This window comes from Lotus japonicus, chromosome 1 (assembly GCF_012489685.1).
Source record: "Lotus japonicus ecotype B-129 chromosome 1, LjGifu_v1.2".
Taxonomy (NCBI): Eukaryota; Viridiplantae; Streptophyta; class Magnoliopsida; order Fabales; family Fabaceae; genus Lotus; species Lotus japonicus.
In genome coordinates, this window is record NC_080041.1 from 32,128,395 (window position 1) to 32,141,910 (window position 13,516).

A 13,516-nucleotide genomic window follows, 5' to 3' on the forward strand; every position below is an offset into this window, starting at 1 on the left:
ATCACGAATCAGCTGTTGAACGTCTAGCAGCAGGCCGACCGCCCAAACATAAACATGAACACAAAGCCAAGGCGCGAGGGTCAACTCACAGAATATGATAGATAATACAAGCAACATGTGAAGAATAAGGGGGTATATATATATGTTGTATATATACATATAAGTTCTGCATTGCCTACCCTAAGGTATATACATGGCATGTTATCGAATCTCTAGTAACAACACAATATTCAATATCTCAACAATTCAACAAATAACATAACAATGTTCACCAATATCAAATCATCAAAATCTCAACATATGAAGTTAGGTGATAAGGTTAGTCAAACAATGTATCGTCCTCCCAACGCACAAGTGTCTAACTAAACAAATGTTCCCTGTCGTTTTCCCTAGGGTAAACGACGATGAAATCTCACGCTTTCATGAAGTCTAACGCTTCAATGGAGTCTTACGCTTTCACGAAGTCTCACGCTTCAGTGAAATCTCACACATTCACGAAGTCTCACGCTTCAGTGAAGTTTCACGCCTTCATGAAGTCTCCCGCTTCAATGAAGTTTCACACCTTCACGTAGTCTCACGCTTCAGTGAAGTTTCACGCCTCCGCAAAGTATCCCGCTTAAGCGAAGGTTCCCGTCTCCACGAGGTCTCCCGCCTCAGTGAAGTTTCTGCTTTCACGAAGTCTCACGCTTCAGTGAATTTGCACACTTTCACGAAGTCTCACGCTTTAGTGAAGTTCCATGCTTTCACGAAGTCTCACGCCTCAGTGAAGCTTCTCGGCTCATCCTTTGGATGGCTATATAAACTGCTCAAAGAGCGAAGGAGTACCAATGTACTTGGAAACTTATAGTTCCCCGGCTTATCCTTTAGATAGCCAAACAACAAACTGCTCATCGAGCGAAGAGTACCAACATACTCAGAAACTCATTAGTTTCCCCAAAACTTGGATTCGGCGACACTTCTCATTTTCCAAAACTAACATCCAAGCTCTAAGCTTTCATCTGACATTGTTATCATTATTTAAAGGGTTCAGAGGTTGTTTAGTGTATTATGAATTTTCCTTGTAAAATAGTTTCCATTTAGGTTGATCTCTAATCTTATAAGTTTAAAAGATCCCATCATCCCAAGTAATTCCCAGAGAAGGTCTCGATCCATTAAAACAATAACAAGGCCCGAACCTCCGTTCGTCTCGTCAAACTTTCCCAAAATCTCATGATAAATTTGACATAACTGCCCGTTATCCTCACTCTGACGTACAACATATATATGTGTAATTGCATAATCAAATTAGCACAATCCGAAAGTCATGGCACATATATCAACACATCCTAGATTAACCATTTAGCACATAGCATGTGAATCAATATCAACACATCCCAGATTAACCATTTAGCACATAGCATGTGAATCAATAGCAAAACAAATCCAGCGATAAATATTCAACATTGTCAGCCGAAGCCTCAGAAAACATTTCCCAGTCAATCACAATCAAGTGCATAAACAATAAATCAAGTCGAATTCGTCGACACCTAAAGCATTAGCTAGTAAGGTAAGTTGCCCTCACCTCTAGTTCCTTCAGAATCACGGTGTAAGTCACGCTCACAAGCTTGCTCAGTCAAGTCCAAGGTTTCCACAAACGAACCTTAGAGCAAACAAAGCAAAAATCAATCAAAATAAGTCGGTACAATCGAAACAATACTAACTAACGTTAGACAAAGCTCAAGAAGCTTCAGAGTACAACATTTAGGCACGAATGGAAAGGCTTTCCCCGAATGGATGAGTTTTGACTCGATTCAAGTTTTGTACAAAAACACTTTATTCGCTTAAACATCCATAACTCGAGCTACAGAACTCAGAATGACACGAAACCAAAGCCAAAATTTCGACAACGGAGAGAGCTACGCTATAACTCTGGTCATTTATACCCAAAAATTATTTTTGGACACGGTACCACACCAAATAAGTTTCGGCCACTATCAAAATAGGGTTTCCCGAACTTTTTCTCCGATCTAATTTAATTCCTAGGTATTCTTAGGCGATATCTAGGCCAGGGAAACTCTCAGAAAAATTATCGGGTCGAAAACTAACACAGGGGTATTTTGGTCAGTGTCTTTAGCCTGAAAACTCAAAGTCGGAATTTTGAGAAATAAATTTGATGAGCGTGTTCCTAACGACATTTATAACAACTAATCTTACTGACACTAAGCTCAGTCGAGAGTTTTTAATCCAAAGAACGAAGCTTTGGCCAAAAATGGGTTTTTCGAGCAGAATTGAAACTCGGCGGCAATTCGGCGAGATTCAGCAGAAAAGAACCGGATATTCATGTTCTTGGGAATGTAGGCAATAAGTTTAGACACTGAAATCAAGTTATTTGGACAGTTTTACAAAAAGCTCAAAACTTTGAGCACAGAAAGACATAGAGAAAAGCGACAAAATTGACGATCAGAAGTAAGGAATAGCATCTATACCTCGAGGTCTACGCGTAGCAACGAACAGTGCAACGATCACGCAAGAAACGGCGAAAATCTCTTCCTCTGCTTCCTTCCTCAAGCTCGCGGGTTTGGCTATGGTGGTGAGGATTTTTTTTTGATTTTTTTCAAGCTATTTATAGTTTATGGAAAATGCGGAAAAATGAAAATTTCGCGATTCCGATTTTTCCTGCGCGTTCCTCTGTGAATTCTAAGATAGGTTCTAGCGACAGAATTCCAGAACTCGAAACAGGTTTTTTGGAATTAAAGCAAACGATCCAAAGTCGGTGTGAATCGATTTAACCCGAAAAGTTACTTTTTGCAGTTGATGTCGGATGAGAAAACTTCTTTCTGAAGAAAGATTAGAAACATTGAAAGAAATGGGTGCACGCGTGTGGAATCTTCGTTTGAAGTTCCGAATAGAAAAAGTCTTCATCGACCGTTTATTTTAAGTTTCTTGAGTTATTAGGGATTTAGTTTCGGCATACCTCCGAGAATTGGAATCGGACGTTCGTATATCTCAGGGTTTCGTATCGAAACGCTTGTCATGGAAAGGATTAAGAGAAATTCTAACATTCCTCTGAAGATTTTTGGAATTAGTTCCTATAGTGCTTTAAGGGTAAATTAATCGTTTACTAACGCTCTTGCCCTAGGCGTAAGCGAATAAGACTCGCGTAACAACTTATATCGACTTTAATACTATTTTCAGCCTTTTCCTGAACTTTCTCCTTCATAAATTTATTCCATTTGATAACCACTTGTTCAGGTTTCCTTCACGATACATCGAAACCTAATCGTGAATATGAATTTAATTAATTTATTCTAAGCTTAAAAACTTGGGTCTCACACCAGCCCTATTAGGCGGGGACTTACAATTGCTCAGTGCCCAATGGCCATATGGGTTTACTCGAGACTTTTGAGCCTAGTTGAAAAATGTTCGCCCATATTTCGGGGAGATTACTAGGATAAGAAGCTTATCCGCACACATCGCCGAAGAGTGACGGTGAGCTGCGTCGGCTTCTCCGGAGCAATCCCCAGACATCAAGGTCGTGTTGGGATTGCCATCTTTAGGAAATTTTTCCCACCGAGCTCTCGCTGCAATTCAGTGTGATTGAAATTGCTGGATACAATTTTTGTATTTTCAATCAGACTAGATAGTCAACAAACTCCCGAGATGGAGAACAAGAACGTGTCTTTGTTTTTACCATTTTTGGGCGCTTTTGGCCAATAACTTCCCGGGATAAGTACAAAAGTATGTTTCTTCGTTTCGTTTTTAACTCTGCAGCCTACGTGAGGCGCACTGCCTATCTCCGCATCAGATCCAGCTCCTTTTTGCTTTATCAGCTGTATTAGTACTTTAGTTTTGCTGCGTTCAGGATCGTGGCACCCGTTTCCCATCCAAGCTTTCTAGGTGATAGGCTCCCCTTCCCAAAGCTTTTAAGATCCTGTAGGGTCCTTCCCAGATTGGGCTTAGTTTATTTCCGGTGACTCCTGTTCGCTTTTTAAGCCCCAAATCCCCTTCCTGCATCTCCCTTGGTTTTACCTTTGTGTCATACTTGGCCGCAGCTCGCTGCTTCATCGCGGCCTCCTTGAGGCGGGCCTCATTGTGTGTCTCCGACAGCAAGTCTAGTTCTACTGCCATGTTTGAAGAATTCTCGCCCTCGAACTTTGGTGTCGTTCGCCACGAACTGTTATCTATCTCAACAGGGAGCATGACGTCCGCCCCGTAAGTCATTCTGAACGGAGTTTTCCCTGTAGTTGAGTGTTGCGTTGTGTTATACGACCAAAATACAATTGGAAGTTCGTCTAACCAAGCCCCCTTGGCCTCCGAGAGTGGGCGCTTCAAACCTTGCTGGATGACTTTGTTCGCCGAATCTGCCTGACCGTTTGTCTGCGGATGTTCCACCGAAGAAAATCTCCTTTGAATGCCCATCTCTTCGCAGAACTCCTTGGTTTGATTACTTGCAAACTGCATCCCGTTATCCGAGACGATCGCTGATGACCCTGTTTTAGTAGTGTTTTTAGGGTCATTTCTTTGGTTGTTTTGAGTCTTTTTGTTGAGTCTCATGTAGTGTTTCATGCATTCTCATGCATTTTTATTCTTTTCTTTAGTATTTATTTTGTTTTGGTAATTTAGTAGTTTTATAGGTAGTTTTCTTGCATTTTAAGTAAAGTTTAGGACTTGCATGGTTTTGTTGTGTTTTATGAAGGACTTCTTGTGCTAATGAGCTCTTGGAGCTTCTAGAATCTTCCTTGACTTGTTGGTTAGGTTTGGAGAGCAGAAACTGAAGGAGAAAGAAGGCCAAGAAGCATGGAATTGATGAAGAACTTAAAGAGGATTGAAAAGAGGAGTTTCAGAAGCCAAAAAGTCCCTTTCAGGCGAGCTTAAGCGCCTAGGCGCTGGGAATGGGCGCCTAAGCCCCAATAGGGTCAGAGGCATGTTTTTTTTCAACATGCAATTGTCGCTCAGGCGCTCTGAATTGGCGCCTGAGCGCCCAGTTTCGTTCATTTTGCCTATAAATAAGGCTTAGGCCAATTTCTTTGATACATTTAGACATTTTACTCATTTTTGATCAAGTTTGAGAGCTGAGGAGAACTCTGGGGCCAAGGGAGGCTTCCAACTTGTATTTTTCTCAGGTTTTCTTTACATTTCCTGTATGAATTCCCTAGCCATAAGTGGCTAGTTTACTTTTTGCTTTGGGTTAAGAGATTCTATGAAATTTTAGTTTGTAAATCCTATCTCTATGCATGAGTCTTGATTCAATCTTGTATTTCAATTCCTTATTGCATGCTTAGCTCTGGTGCACCTTTGCTATAAGCTAGATTATAATCAAATGGAAATTTGTTATGATTTAGGGACATGAATTGGAATAGATCCTTCTATACTTGCTTCTAGGAATAGAGTGAGGGTAGGGTTTTGTTGGCCTGAACATACATGCTTATTTACCTCTTATGAATGTTTAAGTACACAAGGAATTGGGCTTATCTTTCAGTTTGAGAGAATTACTCTTGTGAGGAATCAACTAGTAAGTACATAGGCTATAACAACAAGAGATAAATCAAGATATCACATGCATAGGATAGGTGGACTAAAATGGATTAGATGATAAAAAACCCAAGGCAATTTTCCATCATTTGTTATTTACATCATTTTCAACATTGCTCTTTTGCAAACCTTTTGTCACAATCAACCAAAACCAATCTTTGAATTCTACTGTTTTAATGACTTGCAAACTTTAGGCTTAAATCAACAATTCTCACTCACAATCCCTGTGGTTCGATATTTTAAAACCTGGAGGTATTCGTACACTTGCGAATTGACCAACAAGTTTTTGGCGCCGTTGCCGGGGATTGTTTGTGGTTTTCGGTTTAAGTTAAAGAGTTTGTTTGTTTGTTTCACTAAGCATTGCATTGAATAGGTGTTACTAACCTTTTCTCTGTTTTTGTGATTTCAGTTTATGCACAGTAGGCTTGGCACGGATCCATTGCTGTTTGATCTGGAGCCTGAACGTACTCTTCGCCGTCGTCGAGCCCAACAAAGGCTCGAAGCCATGGCTGCTCAAATGACGGAAGAGGAGATGCAAGCCCACATTGAAGAAAGAGTGAATGAGGCTCTTGCTCAAAGACTTCAAGAGCAAGAATTGGAGAATGCCAATCGTTCTCTTATAGACCTCACCTCGGCTGCCATGAGCTACGATTATCCGGGCAGCATAGTTTCCCCCAATGGCACGGGAAACTTTGAGCTGAGGTCGGCATTCATCAACTTGGTGAGCCAAAATCAGTATGGTGGAGGTGCTCTTGAAGATCCTCATGCACACATGGAGCGGTTTATCCGCAATTGCAACACCTACAGAGTTCAGAATGTTTCAGCGGACACCATCCGCTTGAGTTTATTCCCTTTTTCATTGAGGGATACTGCTGAAGAGTGGTTGAATTTACAGCCCCAAGGTAGCATTACATCTTGGGAAGACTTGACTGAGAAGTTCACCACAAGGTTTGTTCCAAGAGCCCTCTTGAGGAAGCTTAAGAATGGCATCATGACTTTTACTCAATCCACCGATGAGAATCTCTATGAAGCTTGGGAGAGGTTCAAGAAGCTCTTAAGGAGGTGTCCTCAACATAACCTTACTCAAGCTGAGCAAGTAGCAAAGTTCTATGATGGTCTCCAATATTCTTCGAGGTTTGGTTTGGATGCGGCTTCAAGTGGAGAGTTCGATGCCTTACTTCCACAAGTGGGGTATGAGTTGATTGAAAAGATGGCTATAAGAGCCATGAACTCTAGTAATGATCGCCAAGCCCGAAGAGGAGTCCTTGAGGTTGAAGCTTATGATCAACTTATGGCCTCCAACAAGCATCTCTCCAAGCAAATGAATGAGATTCAAAATCAAATGAAGACTACCAAGATTGGTGGTCGAGTTGCCAAGGTGGAGTGTGTGACTTGTGGAGGGCCACATGACAGCGAAGAATGCACAGAGACTAGACCGGAGGAGGAAGTGAAGGCTATGGGTCAAGCTCGGAATGACCCATTTTCAAATACTTACAATCCAGGATGGAGGAATCACCCTAATTTTTCTTGGAGGCAAGGTAACAATGGGAAAGGAAGTGGTTTTCAAAGACAATTTCCTAGCCAAGGATTCCAAGGCCAAAGCTCAAGACAACCTCAAGAGCGAGGAGAAGGTGAAGGTAGTGGTTCCAAGAAGAGCTTAGAAGAGTTGGTGGAAACTTTCATCAACCGGACGGAGAATAATTACAAGAATCAAGAGGCAGCTATCAAGAATCTTGAGAATCAATTTGGCCAGCTGGCCAAGCAAATAGCCGAGAGACCTCAAGGTAAATTTCCTTCCGACACTATCCCCAATCCTAAGCAAGAAAATGCCTCTGTTGTAGCCACTAGAAGTGGGAGAGTGATGAGTGAATTGAAGAAAAAAACAGAGGGAGAAAAGAGAGAGGAGATAGTGGGAGGAGAAGTAGTTGTGCCTATTAAGGTGAGAGAGGAAGTTGATCTTACTCCTGAAACTAGCAAGGTTCCGTTTCCTAAAGCATTGGCTAAGAAGAGCTTAGATAAAAAGTTTTCAAAATTTGTTGATGTTTTCAAAAAGCTCCACATTAGTATTCCTTTTGCCGATGCTTTGGAACAAATGCCTATATATGCTAAGTTTATGAAGGATATTTTTCATAAGAGAAGAAGATTGAAGGGAGTAGATGAGACGGTGTTGATGACGGAAGAATGTAGTGCCATTTTGCAGCGGAAGATGCCTAAGAAAAGAAGGGACCCCGGAAGTTTCACTATTTCGGTAGAAATTGAAGGCATGGCAGATGTGGAAGCCTTGTGTGATCTTGGAGCGAGCATCAATTTGATGCCGCTCACCATGTTTGAGAGGCTTAACCTAGGAGAGGTTACTCCAACCATGCTCTCCTTGCAAATGGCAGATCGATCCCTCAAGACTCCATATGGAATTGTGGAGGATGTAATGGTGCGGGTGGACAAGTATGTGTTCCCCGTAGACTTTGTTGTGCTTGATATGGAGGAGGATGAGAAGATTCCTCTCATTCTTGGTCGACCTTTCTTAGCTACTGGTAGAGCTAAGATTGACGTTGACAAGGGTCACCTCATTCTCCGTGTTGGTAAGGAAAAGGTACGGTTTTCTGTTTTTAATCCTATGATTGAGACTAACCATGACAATGACTTTGTCTGTGATGTGATTAGAAGCAGGTCGAAGGTTTCGGAAGAGATCCCCAAAGTTAATGCCCAAATTGATGAGTTCCATCCGGCTCTCATCAAGCTTGTTAATGGTAACAAGTATGGGGGATCCAAGTACGAGAACTTGCATGCTCATATGGTGAAGTTTACCCAAGCTAGCACCCTTGCTAAGATTGAGGGTGTTTCAAGTGATGAAGTGAAGATTAAACTCTTCCCTCATTCTTTGACGAGGGAGGCTAGAGCTTGGTTTGATGAGCAAGAGGACATAGCCTCATGGGAGGATTTACTCCAGAGGTTTTGTGCAAGGTTTCTTCCTTGCACTTGTGGTAAGTTAATCAATGGAATGGAATTTCCTTCCTAACACCATCGGAAGGAGAGTCCACCTAGGACTATAACCTAGGGCTAATTGGGAGACAACCCATTTTTTTTATTTTATTATTTCTTTTTTTTAATTTTGTAGTATTTTAGGTGTTTAATTTCAAAAAAAAAAAGAAAAAAAAAATTTTGTGAAAAAACTGGGTTGAGCGCCTAGGCGCCAATTAGTGGCAGAGGCACTGCCTCTGTATCTGGCACGAGCGCCTGAGCGTTCCCCATGAGCGCTCGAGCGCTCCTATACGTTGTTTCTGCCAGATTGTGGGTTTCAAAACCCCAACCTTTCATTTTCCCACTCTTAACTCCCATTCTCCCATAAAAAACGCACCCCACTCTCTCCATACCCCATTTCCACTTCTCATTTCTCACTTGCACACACATTGGCTCTTCCTTTTACTTCAAAGTTCTGCATTGCATCAAGTCTTTTCCACTTGCACCCACTCACTCTCAAGTCAAGGTAAGTTCCATTTTCCACTTTCCTTCACCATAGTTCATGAGTTTTGCAATGCATGCTTCTTTTGGGTAAGGGTGAGTGAAATTGTGCTATTGCAAGTTGGGTTTGGGTTGTGTATGTTCATATTGGGGTGATTTGTGCTTAATTAGAAAGGGGTTGTGAGTTTGTGAGGAATGGGTAGTTAGGATTTTGTGGATTAGTTTAGTTTAGCTTTTGCTTATAAGGTGTTTGATAGAATGCCTCAATGGGTTCTCTTAGTCGATTTTTGGCAAGTGCTTGTGGTAATTTTTCTCTCTTTGCCAAAATCACTAAGAAACTTGTTGGGTGCTCTTAGGTTGTTCTATTTTTGTTTTTTTTGTACAAAGTTTCTTCTTTCTTTTCTTTTTATTTTTGAACTAACATTTCTAACATTTGTGGCTTGTGTATGGGCTAACAATTTTGCAGATGCCTGTAAAAAGAGCAAGAACCAACACAAGAGCTGCAGCTTCTTCCTCCACCTCCCGGAGTTTTGATCGCTCCCGCTTCCTATCAGCGATTAAGGAGGAGTTTTACCGAGCTCACCTAGCACACAAGGAGTGTGTGAAGGAGCGGGGAGTTTTGTATCGGGAGGGAAGGAGAGACCTCTTGGGCATGCAAGAAGCCATGGAGATTAGGAGGTGGAAGAATTGGGTCAACCCCATTCCGTTTGCTTGTGAAGTCATGGTTAGGGAGTTCTACGCGAACACCTACTGTGACAATCAAGAGGACAGGTCCAGGCCACCGGTGAATTCATCTTGGTTCAGGGGAGATGTGATTGACTACAATCCAGCAGTCATTCGCAGGCATCTTGGTCTCCTCACGGAGGACCAAGAGAAGGAGCTTTTCCCCGAGAAGTCCACTTATCATGAGCTCTTAGAGGAGAAGTCACTGGAGATCTTGGAAGACATGAAGGCAGTGATTGTTAGGCCTGGGTGGGACTGGGAAGCAGTTGAAGATGAGATCATTTTTGTGAGAAGGAAGGATATGACACCGCTGGCTAGAGTTTGGGCTGAATTTTTGCAGGATTCCCTCATTCCTAGCTCTAACAAATCTGAAGTTAGAGAGGTTACATTGGTTGCTATCTATTGCATCGTGAGAGGTCATCCTATGGACGTGGCCACCATCATTGCTGGTCGGATTTATTCCCTCTACAACAGGAGTAAAGACAAGCATCGGCCCATCTTTCCTCACTTGATTTGTTCTTTGATTCATGCGGTGAGGGACAGAGCTAGGAGGCCAGTCCATGTTATTGAGAAGAGGTTGCCTGTGGCACCTCTGCTCAGTAAGGAGAGGATCGCTCAACTTTATAAGGAATGGACAGCAAGGATGCCTCAAGAGGAGGAAGAGGAAGAGGATCCTGAGGAGCCAGCGGAGGAGGATGAAGAAGAAGAGGAAGAAGAAGAGGAGGAAGAAGAAGATGTTGAGGTGGTGAATGAGGTGGTTACTCCACCACGTGCTGACCCTTCTCCTGCTTGGATGGAGGCCGCTTTCGGGCGGATGTTTTTGAGGCAAGATCGCCTACACAGGGATCTTGACCTCCATTGGAGGGGAGGTAGCACATCAGACCCCAGGTACAATGGGCCCTTGGATTTTAATACCTTGGAGCAGGGGATGATAGACTTGAGCTTGATGCATGATGCCGGTGTTCATCCGGATTATGGCGATGGAAGGGGCGACCATGACCCCATGGAGTGAGTTTATTGAGGTATTTTTACCCTTAGTTTAGGTCATGCATCTTTGGCATATTTTTCAATTTGTAGTTTTTCTTTTTCTTTTTGTCATGCATTGTTAATTAGCTTTTTGTTTTTGGGTCTTTTACTTCCCTATACTCACATGCTTTTAGCTATAGTTTTGCTTCCCTACTAGTGCTGTTTTTGAAAATGCTTTTGTGAATACTTGTTGTTGTATCGGGGATGAGTAATTGCATGTTGGGGAAGAGAGGAGGAGACTTCGGTCTTCCGAGTGTGTCTTGAGAAGGGAGTCGAGGTGAGTCCATTAAGGGTCTATCTTTGACCCTTTACCATAAAAATTCCCTGGAGGATCCTGACTCATTTACAATTCTTGGTTCTGCGTTAATTTCACTCATAGCATGCTTAGTGAATTCTGTTTTATTCTTGAGACTTATAGGATTTCTTGAGATTCTGAGTTTGTGGTTGAACGTTACCTTTAGTTGCCCCATTTGAGCGTAATTGGAGAATTTTTTTGTAGCCAAAAGTTTGGGACGGATGTTTGGTTGGAATATTGGGGGAGTGATGGTCCTTGTTGTGTTGTATGGAGCTGGAAAAATGAGAAATATTCTCTTGCCCCAAGAAGAAAAAAAACAGTAAAAAAAAAGAAAGAAAAAGAACTCCTAACCAAAAGTTGGAGTTGAAAAAAGAAAAAAAAGTTTGAAAAGGTGGGTGCAAGAGACTTGTGCAAAGAAAAAAAGTGTTGTAAGCTCCGGGGTTATTAGAAGAGGACCACGCTCAATGTGCTTGAAAGCCTAGTTTTTCCTTAGGGACCAACCACCATCATGCTTTACCTAGCCAATGTTTCAACCCTTTTGGAAGTCTCTTTGAATATTTGCATATTTGATCTCTGTTGCTTTTGAGTGAATGACATTCAGGACCTATGAACTTGCCTGTGTGCTCAGTGCACTAAATGAACATCTCATCTTAGGATTTTTAGTTCTATATGCTTCTCATGAATGGACTCTACACTCTTCTCTTTTCAAAAGATGCATGAAGTAGGTTGTCGGGTCTTTCTCTTGGAACTAACTGTGATTACTTTGTCCCCCTGTTTTTGTGAAGTATTCCTTGTTGAGAGCACTTGTGTGGGAGCATTTCTTGCGCTTGAGGGCAAGCGAGTGTTATTTACGCTCGAGGACGAGCTGTCGTTGAGTATAGTGGTGTGATGACCCTGTTTTAGTAGTGTTTTTAGGGTCATTTCTTTGGTTGTTTTGAGTCTTTTTGTTGAGTCTCATGTAGTGTTTCATGCATTCTCATGCATTTTTATTCTTTTCTTTAGTATTTATTTTGTTTTGGTAATTTAGTAGTTTTATAGGTAGTTTTCTTGCATTTTAAGTAAAGTTTAGGACTTGCATGGTTTTGTTGTGTTTTATGAAGGACTTCTTGTGCTAATGAGCTCTTGGAGCTTCTAGAATCTTCCTTGACTTGTTGGTTAGGTTTGGAGAGCAGAAACTGAAGGAGAAAGAAGGCCAAGAAGCATGGAATTGATGAAGAACTTAAAGAGGATTGAAAAGAGGAGTTTCAGAAGCCAAAAAGACCCTTTCAGGCGAGCTTAAGCGCCTAGGCGCTGGGAATGGGCGCCTAGGCGCCAATAGGGTCAGAGGCATGTTTTTTTTCAACATGCAATTGGCGCTCAGGCGCTCTGAATTGGCGCCTGAGCGCCCAGTTTCGTTCATTTTGCCTTATAAATAAGGCTTAGGCCAATTTCTTTGATACATTTGGACATTTTACTCATTTTTGATCAAGTTTGAGAGCTGAGGAGAACTCTGGGGCCAAGGGAGGCTTCCAACTTGTATTTTTCTCAGGTTTTCTTTACATTTCCTGTATGAATTCCCTAGCCATAAGTGGCTAGTTCTCTTTTTTTTCTTTGGGTTAAGAGATTCTATGAAATTTTAGTTTGTAAATCCTATCTCTATGCATGAGTCTTGATTCAATCTTGTATTTCAATTCCTTATTGCATGCTTAGCTCTGGTGCACCTTTGCTATAGGCTAGATTATAATCAAATGGAAATTTGTTATGATTTAGGGACATGAATTGGAATAGATCCTTCTATACTTGCTTCTAGGAATAGAGTGAGGGTAGGGTTTTGTTGGCCTGAACATACATGCTTATTTACCTCTTATGAATGTTTAAGTACACAAGGAATTGGGCTTATCTTTCTGTTTGAGAGAATTACTTTTGTGAGGAATCAACTAGTAAGTACATAGGCTATAACAACAAGAGATAAATCAAGATATCACATGCATAGGATAGGTGGACTAAAATGGATTAGATGATCAAAAACCCAAGGCAATTTTCCATCATTTGTTATTTACATCATTTTCAACATTGCTCTTTTGCAAACCTTTTGTCACAATCAACCAAAACCAATCTTTGAATTCTACTGTTTTAATGACTTGCAAACTTTAGGCTTAAATCAACAATTCTCACTCACAATCCCTGTGGTTCGATATTTTAAAACCCGGAGGTATTCGTACACTTGCGAATTGACCAACAATCGCCCTCGGTACTCCGAACCGGCAGACGATTCTCTTCCAGTAAAAACTTATGATTTTGGCCGCCGTAATGCTCGCCAGAGGCTCAGCTTCCACCCATTTGGTGAAGTAGTCCACCGCCACAAGGATGAACTTCATTTGCGACCTAGCGGTGGGGAAGGGCCCGACGAGGTCGACTCCCCACATGGCGAAGGGCCATGGGGAACTGATTGTGACTAATTGCCCCGGCGGAGCTCTAGGTAGGTCTGTAAATACTTGACACTTCTTGCATTTCCTCACAAAC

The 13,516-nt window shown here is 41.8% G+C and overlaps 1 non-coding gene across 1 annotated transcript; it reads right to left on the reverse strand.

Moving 5' to 3' along the window:
- Window positions 1-6,484: 6,484 nt before the first annotated feature.
- On the reverse strand, window positions 6,485-6,591 carry LOC130734814 (small nucleolar RNA R71). The gene has a single exon (XR_009018155.1). It is a non-coding gene; the product is annotated as a small nucleolar RNA R71 (small nucleolar RNA).
- Between the last annotated feature and the right edge of the window lie 6,925 nt (window positions 6,592-13,516).